Genomic DNA, 20356 nt, shown 5'->3' with positions numbered 1-20356 from the left:
TTTGGTTTGCCCTGTTCCCATCATGCACTGGGACAGGAACAGACTAATTTGCATACAGCCAGGTTCTGAAACTGGGATGGTGCAGTGAGCTAAAAAACGGTGTTGGATCTAGCCCTGATCTCTTGACTGGGTGAGAGTATTCTGTTTAATTCAGAGACTCTGTCCCTCACCACCCCTTGTTGTAAATATTTTTGTCCACCCTAAGCGTGGAAGGGTATGCTCAGATGTGAGTCCCTTGCTCATTGCACCATCAGGATTCAAGCAAGCCGGGCCGAAGAGGCTGAAATGCCAGAAACCGGTCCCCGGTAGCTTGTTTCCTTCCCAGTGTAAGAATTGGCTTTTGTAGTTTGGTTTGCCCTGTTCCCATCATGCACTGGGACAGGAACAGACTAATTTGCATACAGCCAGGTTCTGAAACTGGGATGGTGCAGTGAGCTAAAAAACGGTGTTGGATCTAGCCCTGATCTCTTGACTGGGTGAGAGTATTCTGTTTAATTCAGAGACTCTGTCCCTCACCACCCCTTGTTGTAAATATTTTTGTCCACCCTAAGCGTGGAAGGGTATGCTCAGATGTGAGTCCCTTGCTCATTGCACCATCAGGATTCAAGCAAGCCGGGCCGAAGAGGCTGAAATGCCAGAAACCGGTCCCCGGTAGCTTGTTTCCTTCCCAGTGTAAGAATTGGCTTTTGTAGTTTGGTTTGCCCTGTTCCCATCATGCACTGGGACAGGAACAGACTAATTTGCATACAGCCAGGTTCTGAAACTGGGATGGTGCAGTGAGCTAAAAAACGGTGTTGGATCTAGCCCTGATCTCTTGACTGGGTGAGAGTATTCTGTTTAATTCAGAGACTCTGTCCCTCACCACCCCTTGTTGTAAATATAGTGAAGGAATCCATGGCAGAGGTGCTCATTGGGGGGGCGCCAACAGACATTGTCGCACAGGACACCACCAGTATTAAGGCCGGCCCTGCTGCACCTGTACACACTTGTCTTACTCCAGGAGCTCAGGGTCTTGTGTGACCCTCGGACACTTGTCTTACTCCAGGAGCTCAGGGTCTTGTGTGACCCTCGGACACTTGTCTTACTCCAGGAGCTCAGGGTCGTGTGTGACCCTCGGACACTTGTCTTACTCCAGGAGCTCGGGGTCTCGTGTGACCCTTGGACACTTGTCTTACTCCAGGAGCTTAGGGTCTTGTGTGACCCTCGGACACTTGTCTTACTCCAGGAGCTTGGGGTCTTGTGTGTTAGCCTCGGACACTTGTCTTTCACCAGGAGCTCAGGGTCTTGTGTGACCCTCGGACACTTGTCTTACTCCAGGAGCTCGGGGTCTTGTGTGACCCTCGGACACTTGTCTTACTCCAGGAGCTCGGGGTCTTGTGTGACCCTCGGACACTTGTCTTACTCCAGGAGCTCGGTGTCTTGTGTGACACTCTGACACTTGTCTTACTCCAGGAGTTCAGGGTCTTGTGTGACCCTCAGATTCTTGTCTTACTCCAGGAGCTCTGGGTCTTGTGTGACGCTCGGACACTTGTCTTACTCCAGGAGCTCGGTGTCTTGTGTGTGACCCTCGGACATTTGTCTTACTCCAGGAGCTCAGGGTCTTGTGTGTGACCCTCGAACACTTGCACTTCTCAGCCGCAGTGATTGTGTGCAGGGCCGGCCCTTGGGTGGTGCGGTTGGTGCCACTGCACCAAGCGCTGACTTTTGAGGTGGGGGCGTGTTTTCAAGTACAATACGTTTCACAAGAACCTGCTGCGGCGCCCCTGGCCTCCAGCATTTTTATGGCAACCATAAAAGTATCCAGACGTCTCTGGAGATCGATGGACCTGCTGCAGAGATCGGTGTTTTGTTTAGTGCAAGTTGTGACTCCTCATAAAGTAGCACAGAGGGTTAATGTGCCTGCTGCAAAGCACGTGTGCCCTACGGATCACAAAGAGCATATATGGAAATAGATCAGTGCGTGCCTCAGAGATGTCTGGACGTCTGTGTCCTGTGACGAATGTCTGACATAATATCGACAGACAGAATATCGAAATACAAAAATATCGGAGCAAAAATATCGACATCAAAAATATCGGAATCCTATCTTCATAAAGGTAAGTACAAAAATATCGAAAAAATAATATCGTAGTACAAAAATATCGGAATCAAAAATATCGTTTTTTTAAATGTATTAATAATAATGTAAAAATAATTTTAAAATACATATAATTTTACAAATATGAAATAAAAATATTAAAACAAAATTAAAACTAATACATATACATTTAAAATAAATAAAACACTTAATAATTTAATGTAATTTTTTTTAATGTTACTTATTTGATTTAATCTAATATTTTTTTGTTTTTACCCTGTACGCCTGTACCCCAAAAACCCAAAACTGACCCTGAACCCTAAAAATACCCCTTTACCCAAAAACTGAAAACTGACCCTGAACCCTAAAAATACCCCTTTACCCAAAAACTGAAAACTGACCCTGAACCCTAAAAATACCCCTTTACCCATGAACTGAAAACTGACCCTTATCCCTAAAAATACCCCTTTACCCAAAAACTGAAAACTGACCCTGAACCCTAAAAATACCCCTTTACCCAAAAACTGAAAACTGACCCTGAACCCTAAAAATACCCCTTTACCCAAAAACTGAAAACTGACCCTGAACCCTAAAAATACCCCTTTACCCAAAAACTGAAAACTGACCCTGAACCCTAAAAATACCCCTTTACCCAAAAACTGAAAACTGACCCTGAACCCTAAAAACACCCCTTTACCCATGAACTGAAAACTGACCCTGAACCCTAAAAATACCCCTTTACCCAAAAACTGAAAACTGACCCAGAACCCTAAAAATACCCCTTTACCCAAAAACTGAAAACTGACCCTGAACCCTAAAAATACCCCTTTACCCCAAAACTGAAAACTGACCCTGAACCCTAAAAATACTCCTTTACCCAAAATTAATTAATATTATTTAATTACCAAATAATTATTAATTAACAATAACAATAAAGTAAATACATTAGCACATTAGCTGTAATTAATTCAATTTAATAATTAATATTATTTTTCCCAATTAATTAATTAAGAATAACAAAAAATTATATATAAAAAAATTACTATAATTAATTTAATTAAATAATTAATATTAATTAATTACCAACTAATTGATATTGATAAATATGTACAAAATTATATTAATTAATTAACTAATTAATATAAATTAATTACCAATTAATTATTAATAAAAATATGTACAAACATATATTAATTAATTAATTATTATTAAATTACTTCCCACCCTATTCCCCTATAAACCCATAACCCGCTACAGAACATATTTATCAATTAATCAATTAATGAAAATTAATTAAAAATTATTTCTCAATTATTTAATTAATAATTCCTACTAATTAATAATTAATTTAACATAATTAAATTACTTCCCACCCTATTCCCCTATAAACCCACAACCCGCTACAGTAGTAAAAGACAATATTTAATTAAATTACATTAAAAATAAATAATAAAACATAATAAATACAATATAATATACACTAAATTTATTTAAAAATTGATATTAGTAACATTGAAGTTATTTATTTCGATATTATTGACATCGATATTTAAAACTTCGATATTACTGATATCATACTAATATCGATATTAAGACTGTCGATATTACTTACCTTCGATATTTTGTCCCATCGATATTTAAACTTTGTCTGTGTACCCCTGTGACGCAAATCCTTCGGGATCCGGCGGGAGCCTTGGAAATGCAGACTAGCAAGATGCTTCTTGTACCTGTTTGAATAGGGGAGTCACTCCTTTACCCCAAGGGAGATTCTTCCGTCTTCTAGTCGAAGTAGAATGTCGAAGTTCCAGGATATATGTTGCAGAGTTTCATCCAGGGTAATCTAAAGTCCTAGGGACTGGGGGGCATATGTAGGTAGGCGTTTGCGATTCGCACACACTGAAATTCGGCGACTTTCGGCGTTTGCGAATCGCAAACAGTGCTTTGGTATGTAGGTGCACATTAGCAAAATAAGGAATCGAAAAAATTGCCATTCCTTATTTTGCTCAAGCATTTAAGGAATTGCAATTTTGCGATTCCTTAAATGCTATGTAGGAGTGAATTTTAAAATGCGATTTTCGCTTAAGGAATCGCAAAATACCACCTACTCCAAGTAGATAGTATTTTGCGATTCCCTTTCTAAATGCATTTTTTTTTTTTAATTCAAAGTGCCATGTGGCGCACAGACATGCCCTTAGGGCATGTATGTGCACCACATGTACTTTGAGGCACATTCCAGGGGTGCAACAGGTGTCCTTTGGACACCCTGGCACCCTTGGAATTGCGATTCTCAAATTGCGATTTTCTCATAGAAAATCGCAATTTGAGAATGTATCCCCATTCATTCCTATGGGCCTCTTAGCCATAGGAATGAATTAGGCCCATAGAAATGAATGGGACACTCATTCCTTAATTGCGAATCGCAATTTGCTAATTGCAATTAAGGAATGTTAGAGATTTGCAAAAAAATTGCGAATTTTTACCTACATTCCATTTTGCTATTCTTAAATAGCGATTCCTTAAAAATCGCTAGTTGGCAATCGCAAAATTTAAATTACCTACATATGCCCCCGGGTTCCTATACTTATACTAAGTTTAAGGATTGGACTAACTCTAAGTTCCCACGTATGGGAGGACCTGGGGAGGGGGTGGTTACACCCCTTCCCCTTTTTCCAGTTTCGCGCCAGAGCAGGGGCTGAGTGCCGCCACAACTGGTTTGACACAGGGACACCTTGTGTGCCCCAGGCACTGTCTGAAAAGCATTCACTGAGTGCACCCACTCTGCCTCAATACACTAAAGCCTGTCTGGGGTGGTGGTTACACCTCCCTGGACAGGAAACCTATTTTCCAGGCCTCCCCTGCCGGAGTTTCTTCCAGGAGCAGGAGGTCAGACTCATGTCTTTGGCAGCAGCATCCATTTTGTGATGCTGGGGCTCTTTTAAACTATTACCGGTCAGGTACATGTGTACATGTCTTCTTCCTCTAGAAGGGTGGAATTCAACCCCCACTGCCAGGACTGACGTGGGGTAGGATTCCAAAGTGTTTGACACCAAACACGACATGTTTTGATGCAGCCATTCCAAAGTTAGCATTTACTGCGAGGTTATAATGCACTTAAGAGAATATGGGATGGCTGTATCACAGAACAGCTATAAGGAAGTGATTCCAAAAGCTGCAGAGGGGCTCAGCTTATGCTTGGGCACCATCCCACACAAAAGCAAGCACTGTGCCTTCAGGATTGTCAAGGCGTGCTATAGGAGTGGCTTATAGGTTAATATGTGTCTGTATTTAAAGGTAGATGAAGGTAACCTATATCTTAGTAAGGGGTGCAAGCACCACCTTACCCAGGCTGCAGTAGCAGACCTGTGGTTCCATTTTGGAAGGTTTCCCAGGGGTGGCATAATACATGCTTCAGCCCCTGGTAGGCCTCACGGGGTACCTATGCTATAGTAGAGACTCACAAGGGTAATCCAGTAACCAACCTGGGGTGTAACTAATGTACATACAATCAATTTAGAGAGGAAGCAGCTAGGCTGGGGTCCTGGTTAGCAGGGCCCAGCCAGACTAAAGTCGATAAATCAGTGAAGCACAGCAAAAACTGGGGGTAACCATAGTAAACAGATCCTACTCTCCTACAGAATGTATAGTGCCTTTCCTACACTACACTGCGTAAAGGGCCAGAAGAGAAGAGTTTTCTCCAGTGACCATGTGTGTCTGTAACTTTGCCACCACGCCGAAAGGCACCAAGGCCCCTTGAGTGAGCTGTCCATCATAGTGTGTAAAAGGCAGGAAGATGTTGCAAAGCGCTAGAATGTGTGCGGCGGGGCTTCTATGTGAGTTCACAATAATTATCCCATTGCGGGCATCTCGCCCTGTGCCCTGTACAAGGTTGCAGCACATGTGGCGGCAGTCAACGTGCAAGTCACCCCCATCAGGCTCTGAGGTAGCAAGCACAATGGATGCCGAAACAGTCCATGGAGGAGTATTGAATAGGTGCAGTAAAGAGAGCAATCTGTGGCTGCCATAGTGCACGTATGTGTTTCAACAGAGGTTCTTTACACTTTCACCAAATCCACCAAAGTCCTCATCAATGTAATCCAGGAGTGGGCCTAGGATCCCGTCTCCAGAGGTGGTGACTGGTTCAGCACCAGCTCGCGAGACCAGCTGCCACAATGCAGATGAGGGTTCAAAGTCACACATGGTTATCGCCCACAGCCAGTTTGTCCACTGCCGTGCCTCCAAGAAGGCCCAGCGGGGTCACTGCCAGCAGAGTCAGGAGGCTGCTCCCACTCTCTGCTGCAAGTTTGTGGACACTGCGGCCAGGCCGAACAGCCACTCCAGGTGACATCTCCAAGTTGCGCCGCTCCATGAATCACGGTCCTCTCTGCTATGTTTGGCCATTAGCCACGCCCTCACAACTGGAGTATAATTAAGAATGTTTGACATTATTAAGATTTTTTTCTCCATTTTGAATAAACAGCAGTCTGTATTTTGTCAATATATTTACCATGTAACAGCTTTGAATTATTTTGCACTGTAGTTTGCGGTGATGAATTTTCCTGCTCCTGAAAATGGTGAATATTCACATGCCTCTTGTTTAGGGTGAGAGACCTATCCGAGCAGCAAATGAGGAGAAAGAACTACACAGGGATTGCGCTCAAGAAATTCATGGATGCAAAGACCTCCATCAAGCATCACAGTTAATTTATGATGATAGAGATGGGGAGAAAGCACACCTGCCCAGCCTCGACCCAGCTCACCATTTTTTGGGGCTGATTAATGCGTTACGAATTTGAGCTTTAACTCGAGCATATGTTTACTGAGCTTGCATAACTGTAATCCCTCAACATGCGATTCCAGTAGCCCCCTGTCCCTGCATGTGGTTGGAGCTTGTCCAAACAATAGAAGCTGCCTCTTGGAGTAATGTATTCTCTGTAATTGGGCACGGTCCCTGGTCCCTGGGCCCGGTAGGGGCACGGATGGACGCAGACGGGCTTTCCTTTTGCACGCCAGTGGCATGTCTGCTGTGAGCCCACTTTACAGCTGACATTTGAGGCGTCGGAGGTCTGAACACTCGACCCCTGACCTCTGGCGCCACGCACAACTCTATGGGAGAGAGGGTTAACACTATCTCTCTACCACGCTTCCTAATAATGCTCTATTATTTCCAAGCAGTTCGGCTATAGCGCGGTGCTTACTGCAGGAGCTGGTCTCCCCCCAGGTAAATGCCACAAAACAATAGGTAGGATCCTCCCCAAAACACAATAAGGCACGAGGATTAACATTAATGAAAGATTCTATTTAAAAATGAGTATGCAAGGGCACTTACAATGTCCAAGAATGGACTTAGATACTGTAGGGGTACAGGGCTCTTGCACCTGTACCCTCACCACTGGTATAGTGCACCCAGCTAGATGGGTGACTGATCTATGCCAGGGCAGTGGGTTGTAGGCATGGCACACAGGGATGTGTGCCATGGCGACTCTTCACTTTGTTCTGCACCAAAACACACCGTCTGCAAAGGCAGTGTGTGATTTTAAAGGTAATGGGCCTCTAAGGGTGGCACAGTAAGTGCTGCAGCCCTTAGAGGCCTTCCCTGGAAACAGTGCCCTGGGTAGCTGTGGTACCATTTACCAGGGACTGACCTGTGACCAGAGAGTGCTTAGTGGCTTTGGTCTTTAAAGCAAATTTAGGGAAAGAACATAGGCCCTGGGCACCTGATTGGCAGGAGCCCAGGGCACACTTAGTTAAAGTACATCAGCAGTTCAGCAAAAAGTGGGGGTAACCATGCAGAAAGAAGAAAGAGGGCACTTTCTCACACAGCCCACCAAATGAAAGAGGATGAGACTAACCTTTCCATAGAAAGTCTTCATTTTCTAAGTGGATGAACATGGAAAGTACCTCTGCATTGGCATGGGCAGTACCTGGTCTGTGTTCCATTACAAAATCCATTCCCTGTAGGGAGATGGGCCACGTCTACAGTTTAGGATTTTCACCATTCATCTGCAGTAGCCATTTGAGAGGTCTGCATTAGCTAGTTGAAAGATATGTGATCAATTTGAACTAGGAAGTGAGTACCAAACGAATATGGCCTCAACTTCTTCAGGGACCAAACCACAACAAAGGCCTCCCTCTCAATGGCACTCCAACGCTGCTCCCTGGGGAGAAGCCTTCTGCTTTTATAAGCAATAGGTTGATCTTGGTCTTCATCATTGGACTGGGACAGGACCGCTCCTACCCCTAGCTCAAAGGCATCAGTCTGCACTATGAACTGCTTTGTATAGTCGGGAGCAGGGGTCTCCAAACCGGTCCTGGAGGGCCGGATCCATGCCAGACTTTTTGGATATCCCCATTGAGATACATGTAGTAATTTTAAAAATCTGGCATGGATCCGGCCCTCCAGGACCGGTTTGGAGACCCCTGGTCTGGAGGTTTGAGAGTTGGTGCTGAGCACATTTCCTCTTTCAGGGTGTCAAAAGAATTTTGACAGCTATGTCCAGTTTACCTTTTTTGGCATCTTCTTGTAGGTATGTTTGGGAACTGGAACCACTGGGCTGGCCCTGGGGCTCTCAGAAAGTTCAATATTCCTAACTCCAGCATCTTGCTGACTTCAGCTCTGATGCTTTCCTTGACTTGATCAGACTGACGATAGATTTTGTTTTTATAAGCAAAGTCCGATGCACACAACAAGGTATGTGTGATATGATTGATCACGAACACGTAGCAAGGGTATCGTTGGAAATGGTTTTCTCCTGGGTCTTCTCCGTACCCGGCGAAAACCATTTCCGACGATACCCTGATCTCCCACGTACTAAGTGCTATATACACTGCTGCCAACAGACACAGCAATACCCGCCGCCTGTGCAGCTTTGGATTACTTCAGACATTTTGGTCTACAAACCGAACACGCACCTCTGAGTGCGTTGTCCTTGCTGTGACTAAACCCGAACAGGACCGGGTTGGAAGTATCACCGGTCCCCCAACCCCTCCCTTCAACGACCCGTCTACAGCCCTGAAGAGTCACGGGTTATCACCCTACTTGACGAAACACGTGTTGGCTGGTCTCATGTTCCAACTATTGTATTCCAATAAAACGACAAAATAAGAACACATTTGTACGACTCCATCCTTGCTACGTGTTCGTGATCAATCATATCACACATACCTTGTTGTGTGCATCGGACTTTGCTTATAATTTATTACAAGGCTGGAATTTCTCCACCCTTGTTTTCAGAGTTTAGGGTTTTCTCTGATCCAGTTGCACCAACCACAACTAACATTTCTGTTGACTCAACCATCACCTGTTGTGCGCCATCTCATTTCTGAATACTCACAAACCCCCCGCAGAACTTAGATTTTGTTTTTGACAGGTGAGCTGTCACCAGTGTCCACATCATGGGTACACCAGTTTGTCTGACCAGAGGTCAAGGAAAAGAGCTTAGCATACTGCTGCAAGACTTGCTTGCAATCAGCCTGCCCATCTAACCCATCTTTTATCTGCAGGTGGGATATTAACCCAAGAATAAAACACCTCTGTTCTATATGCTTCGTGTGCCTCTACCACAAAGGTAACATCCCCACCATCTAGTGTGAGACCATTTTGTAGAAGCTTCTGAGTGACTTTATATCTGCATATCTGCAGTTCTCAGTGATGTTTTGTGCCCTGTATGCACAAATAAAGCACAGATGAGGCCATCACAGTGGGGAGTAGATCCTTCAAAGCTTGAATTACCAACAGTCAATACATAGGATATACCTACTCGGTTGTGGAGGATATTCCCTCCCACCACGGACATCTCTGGTTAGAAGGAGTGTAGGGATCTCTGAGAACGCACAAGTGAACTACTCAGATGATCCATACAAAATAGGAAACCCACCAACATTGGCAGCACCATGTCATGTAGTTTTCACTAATCAGTAGGAACTGTGCATTTGTGGATGACATACACTTTGGGACAGTGCCAGACTGAGTCTGTGCCCCCTGCAGGATATGTTGTCCCATAGATCAGCAAGCTCACAGCGTCACCATAAGCCTTCCTAACCTAGACAGAGAGTGAACGGTTCTCGCAACGACTGAACATGACAACTCTGTTCCTTCAGGAACCGTGGTGAAAGATCTAGAGCCTTTCTCTCACACACTCGTGCTCTCTTTTGCTCAGAGAAATATGCAACAAATACATAGAGGAGCATTTTTAATGTTTATCGAATCAACGTGATTCGTATATAGAATATATGTCAATCAATCAATGAATCCATCAATAAAACCGTATTGTGGACTTGATGAGGGAGAAGATCCGCTGTATGCTGTCGGCATAGAAGACAATGTTGAGTCCGTGGTTCCTGGCTATGGCTGAGATCGGGCCATATAGATGTTGAAGAGGGTGGGCCTCAGGGAGGAGCCCTGGGGGACTCTACAGCCAATCTCTGTGAGTTCTGAAAGGAACGGTGGTGTTATGACTCGATGTGTTATACAGGTGAGTGAGGTGCAGATCCAGCCCAGAGTTTTGTCATGGATGCCGGCGTCGTGAAGTCTTGTACTTAGGGTGCGGTGGGAGACTGTGTTGAAGGCAGCTGAGGGATCGAGGAGGATGAGGACAGCTGTCTTTTCCCAGTCGAGGAGGGAGTGGATGTCATTGGTGGCAGCGAGTTATTGCAGCAACAAGTGTTGCAATGATCAAGAGACAGAAGCAGATGAAAGTTATAAGAAGTATCAGGACAGTGAACAATACAGAAGGTTCCACATCATGCTGAAAAAAAGTATATATGCATGCATATGTAATATTATAACAATCTGGAATACTCCTACTATGCAAACCCCAACCTATGTGTCTCGGGTGTATGCGCCAAGAATCAATTTACTGAATAATCCAATTCCATTACCAGGTGGTCAAGAATGTAGGTCCCCATCTTGGTCACAAGCTGAACACCCCTCACAATGATGCTAGATGGTTGCTGTGCAAAAACATTAGCCTGTAGAGACCTCTAGATGTCAGAAGAAGTGTCTCCTCTGTCTGTACCCAGAAACAGAAATGTTTTTATAGAAAAAGGCATCCGTGCCTTGGGCTGAGAGGGCGAATAGGCTGCCATTGTTTATGTGCTACAGATAGTTTTGTCACCATATTGACAAAAGTAACAAACATTTGCAAAACTTATGAGTAGGCCTCGTATAAAGGAAAAACAATTGTGTTCTTGCGAAGTTGACTCGTATAAGCAAGGTTGCTGCTTCCAGGACACTAACCGAGTGTCACAAGTCTGTGCCAAAAGTCAATTTGACAAGTGAAGACCTTTTAGGTGGCACACTGTCATTATTCCTTCTGACAGCTTCTTTGCTTCTGTTCCCACCTTTATAATATGGCACAGGTGCAGATGCCAAGGGATTCCCTCATTTGCAAGGGGGCACCCTCTGGTGATAGTGCTATATATCTGTTTTACAGAATGGGCCGTACAAGCGTATGCGCCCCTTTTTGTAATACCAAAGAGCTCCAGGGAGTGCAAATCAGGTGCACATGCCTGTTGTGCTCCCGGGGCACTTTCTATAATATGGCCCCAGTTATTCACTATCATGTTTGAGTAGTCGAGAGTGCTGGTACCATGACTGATGAGTGATAATGTCTTTAAGTCACTATCTTGACTCGTGGCAGTGGCGATTTGTTCCAATGAAATGGCAGCTGGTGTACTCGATTTCACAATGAAATGTATGTAGGCTTCAGTTGTTTTGAGAAATAGTCAGTTGGTTTTTGATCTTTTCCTGTACGATGCACCATTGTGTAGTTGTACAGTTGTAATCTTAGACCTCAATGTTCAATGCAAGGAGGCACTTTAGCTTTTGGGTTGCCAAAGATGGTCACAAGTGTGAAAGGATTTCCATATAAGAATATATTAAAATGTTCACAAGACCACACACTACTAAACTTTCTTTCTCAGGTTATGAATACGTAGGTTCAGTTTGGGACAAACATTTCCTTGCATTTGCTACAATATGCCTTTGAGCATGCTGCTGACTGCTTTGCTGTGCAAAGATGACACCTAACCCAACTGGGCTAGTGTCAATAACCTCTATTTAAAGCTTTGGATCAAAGTATGCCATTTCAGTGGCGTTCTCAATTCCTTGTTTGACTTTCTTGATGCTTTGCTCACACTCTCGTGACCAATGAAATTAAACACTCTTTTTCATCAAGTCTCTTAAGGGAGCACTTACCGTGGCGACTGGCCATGCCAAGGTATGAATGTAAAATGGAAATGTCTTGTAGAGAACTGGCCATTGACATCGCTTGCACTCTAGCTGGATCGCCCCATCAGAAAAGATAAGGCCAAAGAATTTTAACTTGTTTAATGGAGCTCACATTTATCGGCATTCAAAGATAAACCTGCATCAGCTAGTAAACGACATACTTGCGTGAAAGTTTTGTCACGTTCCTTCTGTGTAGCTCCAAAAAGCAATATGTCATCTCTATAATTGAAAGCATTCACGACAGGCTGTATGATACATGGAATTACTTCTAGGAAGAGCTCTGCTGCAGATGACACACTGAAACTAAGTTTCAGTCACCTACCAGTAGTGCATCCGTTTTTCGGTTACAAAAGGGCCACCACCCCACCATAGCTTGGAGACCCTTTTGCCTTCATGTCCAGCTAAATAAATCCCTCCTTCACACTTATCCAGCCTCGGGTCAAATATTATCATCTTTCTATAAATAAACTGCAGCATGAAGATAATGAATTATCTTCATTAGAAAAATACTTGACACTACTTAGTTCCAAATAAGGACTGATCTTAATTGGTGAAATTAATTAGTTAACACATGTTTTTAGAGCCTGAATGCCCTTTATTATCATCACTAATGCATTTAAAAATACAGTTTCCCTCTTAGCGCATATAGGGGTTTAAAACCATAGCTGTATTTCAGTGACCTTCCAAAACTCAAAAAAGAAAAGTGACTCTATCAGTTTGGTAAATGAAAATGTAGAAACAGCAGAACTGTGTACATAATCTTAAATATTTTGTCCCCCAAGGTGTTAGGCCCTAACCTGTCATGTAGCACCTAGAACCAGGACCTGCACATTCTGGTTGACCTAAACTGAGGGCTTGTGTGAAGACAGACTCTGGACACCCCTAGAGGATGAGTCAGACGTTTGACCTACTAGCTCTACAGTGCCACTACCACCCCCTGTACTATACAATGTGGTAGGTAGTTTCTGGCAACCACTGAACATGACAACCCTGATTCCTCAGGTATCGTGGAAACAATACGGTATCTTTCGCTCAGTCACTTATGCTTGCTTTTCTCGGAATACACAGAATGAAGAATGGTATGGTTTCAATAAGTATTTATTGGTCAAGCGTCCGTCTAGTAAAAAACAAGTTAGCAGCGACAATTAAAAGACAGGAGCAGACAAACGTAATCGCTAGTACCAAATTCATAAAAAGTAGATACATTTCTAACATAGTGCTAATAAGATGAATAAAAATACATAACATAAAACAATAGCCTTGGCGTACTCCTATGATGCATATTCTACCCAACCGTGCCTTATTTAGAGGTGTAGCTGACGCATGTATGTACAAGTGCTAGGACATGTCCTGATGGAACCTAATGGAGCAAAGAATTGCCAGGGGAAGTGCTAACACCTCACCTGATGGTTCTGAATGAAGGACCCCGTCTCTGCGTCGAGGATGGCACCCCGCAAGAGATGTCAGGTCTCTGCCTGTCGAAGGATAAGCCTGCAGACTCTCGATGCAGCCTGGAAGGAATTCTTCCTCTGTCTTGGTAAGGGGGAGTGAGAGTCTTTTATACTAAAGTGGTCATTCCAGGGTTTTTCTAGAGTTGATGTTTTGAAAACATTTGCTAATCCCCTGCTAATCCTTTTCTAAACAAACATGAGCACATGCAAATGGCTGTTGGCCATGAATGAAAAAAGTGGTGACCCTTGTAAAGAATAAATCTTCTGTGCTTGGGGACATGTTTGGTGTACGTCAGGTACAGGGATTAAGATATGCTTTCAAGAGCCCGATGTTGTAGAGACAGAAGTAAGCTACTGGTTAAAAGGTCAGATGTGTAATACCGTTATGTTGTGTGGATGGGACGAAACGTACGTAATCAGTATGTACATGATGGAACTAACCTAAGGGACATGACAAACGCCTTAGTCGACAACTCTCCATTACTCTTGGGTAGAAATGTGTTGCATAAATACATACACTATATCTCATTGCCATACATTTACTGGGATAATTTAGAATTGGATTGAAAATTAGGAGTGTTAATGCTTAGAGTGGACAATTAAAAGGCAAATGTAATGTAGTAAAAGTGTTTTTACTGTTTGAAATAAGTGACAATTTGACAAAGTTTTTTTACCCCACTGTATGTAATGTCTCAACGTTTTAGACATAATATCAACCTTTTTAAATTCAGTAGTTTGTAACTGTTGATGGATTTCTTCCTGAATAATGATATTAAATACACAAGATTTAGGTGGAGAGGAACTGTCTCTCCACAACGTTGGCTATTCTCAGGTGATTGATGAGGGGTGGCGAGGATTTTGTGACTCAGGAAATGATCACAGATAAGGTCAAATGTGTCAGTTTGGCTCTCTTCAATACTTGGGGGCAGATTTATGATGCCCTTGCGCCGCAATTGCGTCACTTTATTTGACGCAACTGTGGCGCAAACAATTTGCCCTATTTACAATGTGACGCATCTAGGAGATGCGTCACGTTGTAAAGCCCTGCGCCATAAGGAGGCATTCCTGCACAGGGGGGGGGGCGTTCCTGCGCAGGAACGCCTCCTGAAAGTGGCTGAGTGAAATCTATGAGATTTCACTCAGTCACTTTCAGGCAAATGCTGCGTCAAAACCCTGCGCCTTCTTGAAGCAGGCGTAGGTCTTGATGCAGCATTGTGTAGATGGGGCACCCCCGAGCCTTGCTGGAGCTGCGTCGCGCTTGCGACGCAACTCCAGCAATGCGCCACAATTCCGGCACAGATGTGTCACGCATCTGTGCCGTTTTTGCACCATGGTGCGCCGCATTATAAATGCGGCGCACCATGGGTGGCGTAGCTGTGGCGCACTGTGGCACACGTTAACTGGCGCATCCCTCGGGATGCGCCAGTTAACATAAATCTGCCCCTTGATTCTTTGTAAGATGTCCAAGTGCATTGTCTGATGCCTTGTGGTAGTCTTCCGCCAGAGAGGAGGGAGACCTGGCCTGACTGACAAGAGGAGGATTCGCTGGAGGATTTCAGAATCTGAAGAGAGCATTAAATGGTAGAGTGAGCGTTTAAAATCAGAGAAAAACATGCCCGAACCACAACACTGAATATGGTAAACACTTTGTGCATCAGTCGTATGTAAGTCTCTATCGTCCTATAATTATAAATCATTACAATCATGGAGAATAAAAGCAACCCGTCTTAAAACAGTCGTCAAAAATAATTTTTGAACAGATGCATTACAATTTCAAGATAATTGAGGGATGACATACCGTACTGGACCATTGAAATCACATAAAACATCATCAAAGTAATGTTTCGTCCATTTTATTATGTAACGACTCGATATAATAATAAAAGCTTCCATGCGTTCAATCTTAGCCGCCTGGCCCAGCCCAGTAATTAAAGTCCCTTTGCACACGCTATACTTGATATGGACATCATATATAATAATAATAAAAAATAACTTAATCTATAAAGTGTCTCTACTGAAAGCTTCACAGCATTTTATTAGGATCATTTACAAGGAAATCTATGTTTCTGAACAAATTTCAGAAACTTTCCATTGGAGGACTCATTGATAAATTCAAATAAATATTGCCTTCGTTCTTAAATTTTTTTTTAAAGGAGCGAGTTACAATTAGAATTTTTTGACTCAAAGTCAAAGTCAAAATCGGCTTAATTCGGTGCAATAAAATCACCATAAATGCATGTACATAGAAATTATTTGATTCATTTTGGGTATATTGGCCAACTTTAATATCTGGTCATAATGAGCTTTACTAATTACAAACAGTAGGGTAACAAATCCTTCTCCACTGGCATAATCCCCTCCAAGTGGAAACAGGCCCGGATATCACCTATCATCAAGAAACCTACACTTGACCCCAATAAACCCGAAAACTTTAGACCTATATCCCTCCTCCCCTGGCCAGCCAAGGTAGCAGAAGCCCATGTAAACAACATCTGACATCTAATAACATCTTAGACTGGTCTCAACATGGCTTCCGGGCTGGCCACAGCACTGAGACAGCCCTACTAAGCGTGACTGAACACCTCCGCACCATTCTAGATTCTGGTGGAACGGCAGCACTGATTCCTCTAGATCTCAGTGCTGCCTTCGACACGGTGTCACACGAGGTCCTGCTGTTCAGGCTAAAAGGTTGGGGTAACAGGGTTGGCCCTTGAATGGTTCAGAGACTTCCTCTTGGGCCGGTCCTTCCGAGTCTCCACCCCCCCCCCATCTCTCCAGGGAATGCCCCATTGAACAGGGCGTACCCCAGGGCTCGGCTCTTAGCCCCACCCTGTTCAATGTGTATGTTCAGCCCCTGGCTGAAGTAGCCAGAAGACATGGATTATCGCTGGTATCCTACGCTAACGATACTCAGCTGGTGGTGGCACTAAACGATGAAAGTGGACCCAGTACCCAAAAATTCCAACGCACCCTCGTGGACATCACAGAATGGATGACAGCGAACTACCTTCAGCTCAACGCCGGAAAAACCGAGGTGTTGTAGGACAGCCACCGGAACCCAAGGACTGTGTAAAAAACCTGGGAGTCTGGGTAGACTCTGCCCTTAAATTTACTCAGCACACAAAAAAAGTGGCAGCTACCTGCTTCGGTATTCTAAGAAATCACAGACCCATCCTTGGATTCTTTGACAACCAAACCCGTCAGACGATAGTACAGGCAGCCATTCTCTCCAGATTGGATTATGCCAATTCCCTCCTCCTAGGGACCAACGTAGCTGAAAAAGCTAGACTCCAACGAGTACAGAACGCTGCCGCCAGGCACTGGTAGGCACCCCCCGCCACGCGTCTGTAACCAGTACTCTCACTAAACTCCACTGGCTCCCAATGGAGAAACAAATTCATTTCAAAACACTGTGCCTAGCTTTTAAAATTCTAAAAATGGCTTCTCCACCCATGCTCAGCCCCCTCCTGTCTAACTACGTTCCCCGACGTACGTTACGCTCAGAAGGCCAAAATCTGGCAACAGTACCTCGTATCAAATTATCCAGGATGGGCGGCCGTTCCTTCAAGTACCTGGCCGCAAAGCTCTGGAACGACCTCCCTGACTCTATCAGATGGATACAGGACCTGAAGTCCTTTAGGAAAGCGATAAAAACTCACCTCTTCTGCTAGTCTCTTTCCTTCTCCTGACCCCTCCCTCTGATTACGTCTCTTACAGTAAGCGCCGGGACGCCCCTTGGCTGGGGGAGCTGTGCGCTATACAAGCCCATATAACATTAACATTAACATTAACATTAATTTAACTGAAACCCATCTTACATCAGTGCATTAACAAAACTAATACAGCAACAATTGTATTAATATAACCATTTATTATTCCTGTAGCACAGGCAAAACATCAGCCTGGGTCAGTTTCTTCTCAGCAATAAGGATGAACCTAACCAATGAGTTGTTAAAGCGGTGGCATTCCCTCAGAAGCACAAAATAATTGCTTCGCAGCACGTTCTTACTACTATTTCCACAAAAATGGGTTTAACAGTGTTTACCTCTCTTGTCGCACTCTAGAGCAAATACATACAATTTGCAATAGAGTTTCATTGACACAAACACATATTCTACAATTTTGTGTTTGCCAATTTTGTACTAATCTCCGAGTCCAATCCTGTGTTGGAAAGCAGCCAAATCTTAACATAAGATATCTAGCCCTTAAAACCAGTTTTAATTTGGAGGTTAAATAGGGTTGGGGCTCTCTTTTATTTTACGAGTTAATAACAGACTGAGCATGCCTTTTTTTTGCAATCGCCTCCTTATCCAATAAAAATGATAAAAAAGATAGTTGATTGATTTAACATCTGCTTTAAAACAATGTTGTTTCTGTCCAAGTGTCCCAAAGACGGGAACTTAAAAGTGTTTAGGCTCTCCGTTAAATAGGATCTCCAACCACTAGCATAGTCTTATTTATTATTTCTTGCCAACAAGAGTTGACAAGAGAGTCAGAATCTGATAGATAAAACGAAAATGGGGGCATATTAGCAAGAACCTCGCTAAAATTATCGCCGTTTTAGAGACAGGAAACTGCTGCTAAAGCAGCGATAAGGGGCTTGATAATATGCCCTATAGAATTCCAATATTAGCCCAGGTTAGATGTGAAGGACATCTAACCTGGGCTTCTATTGAAATTCTATAACACATATTGTAGGAGAGTAGGGTCTGCTATCCTATGGTCACCCCAATTTTTGCTTTTTGCTTCACTGGTTTTCGACTTACTGAGGCTGTGGGCCTGCTAATCAGACCCCCAGCCTGCTGTTCTCGCTCTAAATTTATAATACATGTGCTATAGGTACATACCACAATTGGAAATGGACTAATTGTCAGCCCCTGTACCATGCACTATAGGTGCTCAGGGCATAGGTGCCACCAAGGCCTACCAGGGGCTGAAGCATAGCTTTTGCCACCCCTGGCTGGTTCTTAAATTGACACAAGTGGCTGATCACTCAGCTGGGGGCAAGTGGGTGTGATCACCCCTTGCTTAGATATAGTATACCTATATCTAAATCTATATCTGGACACATATAAACCTGTGAGCCACTCCTATGGAAGGCCTCATCAATCCTGGAGGCAGAGTGCGTGGTTTTATGTGAGATGGAGCTCTGGCATGAGCTGAGCCTGTCTTTAGCTGTCGGGAACGACTCCCTAAGCTGATCCGGGATAATGCCATACCATATACTCTTAAGCGCCTTATAATCCTCGCGGTTATATAGCAACTTTGGTTTGACTTTATCAAAACATGTCGTGTAAGGTGTCACACGAATTGGAATACTACCCCCTCGCCAGTTCTGGCGACGGGGGTAGCATTCCACCCTTCTAGAGGGATAAGACATGTTACTTTACTGAAACGCGGTTGATTTAAAATGAGCCTCAGATCCACAAAATGGATGCCTCTACCACAGATACGGGTCTGGCCTCCTGCTGCTGACCGAAACTCAGCAAATGGTGGCCTGGACAAAGGGTTTCCTGTCGCAGGGCGGTGTCAAACCACCCCAGACAGGAGAAAATGGATTGTAGCAGGGAGGTTTCAAAGAAACCAGACACTGCCTGGGGAGCACAAGGCTGCCCCTTGCATAATCCGGCCAAACCGGTTCTGGGGCCTTCCAGCCCCAGTCCCAGCGCGGCCTGGATCAAAGGAAAGGGGTGTAACCACCCCCTTCCTGGGTCCCACCCATAGAAGGGGACCTAGCAGGATGTCCAGCCCACCAGATTCGAATAAGAGTGGGAGCAGTGCCAATGCAACTCAGATCATCCTGAAGAAACATAAGAAACGAATTCTGGACCCTTCCACATTCTACTCAACATAGAAGACTGAAGAATCTCCCTTGTGGTCAAGGAGTGACCACCCTGTGCAAACAGGCACCATCCAGCCCTCGACCCTTGCTTTGTTGCAGTTCCCGCCGGAACTCGAGCGACAGAGATCGACGAGATCAAGCTTGCCTGCCTTCTCCCAGCCCGATCCACAGTCCCTGCAGAGCTGAGACCAGTGGAGGCGACCCGAAGCGTGGGGCACGCCATCTTGAAAAGGCCACGAGACGCTGACCGTGCAGCCCACGAGTGACCCTCGAAGCTGTGCACCGGGGTTTGAGAAGCCCCCATCCCGAGCTACACTTGCACCAAAGCTACCCCCTCCACACTCGACGAGTGCTGGGTGGGGCCCTTCTGCTTGTGTTGGCTCGACGCGTTGGCCCGGTCACTTGCCAGCTGGCTTGTGGCCCCCTGTGCTGATGAAACCTTGAATACGACTTGCTTTTCTGGTTGCTCCAGATCTGCGCCAGCTCCTGTGAAAAGGAGCCCCCACTCTGACCCTCCTGGTTTGAGTGAGAAGCAATCTCCCGGTTCCGCGTGGATTGCTTTTGCCAAGTGCTGTTTGCTGCAATCTTGAAGCCGACAGTGCTGACGGCGAGAGCCTACGTGGGACAGATCGTGACCTGCTCCTGGATGTCGCGGATGCTCCAGAGCCCACGTGACAGCGGAGAGAAGCCTCTCGACAACCACCTGATTGCGCCCGACATTGCCTGGTTCCGTCCTGGTTCCACCCTGGTCACTGCTG

The 20356-nt window shown here is 44.6% G+C and overlaps 1 protein-coding gene across 2 annotated transcripts in view; it reads left to right on the top strand.

Annotated features, from left to right (window-relative positions):
* Positions 1–20356, top strand: part of LOC147706621 (cell adhesion molecule CEACAM8-like) — a 129068-nt gene that overhangs the window by 30590 nt on the left and 78122 nt on the right. The window lies entirely within an intron of this gene.

This window comes from Lissotriton vulgaris, chromosome 7, assembly GCF_964263255.1.
Source record: "Lissotriton vulgaris chromosome 7, aLisVul1.2, whole genome shotgun sequence".
In the NCBI taxonomy this organism is placed as follows: domain Eukaryota; kingdom Metazoa; phylum Chordata; class Amphibia; order Caudata; family Salamandridae; genus Lissotriton; species Lissotriton vulgaris.
This window is presented reverse-complemented; position numbering and strand designations above follow the sequence as displayed.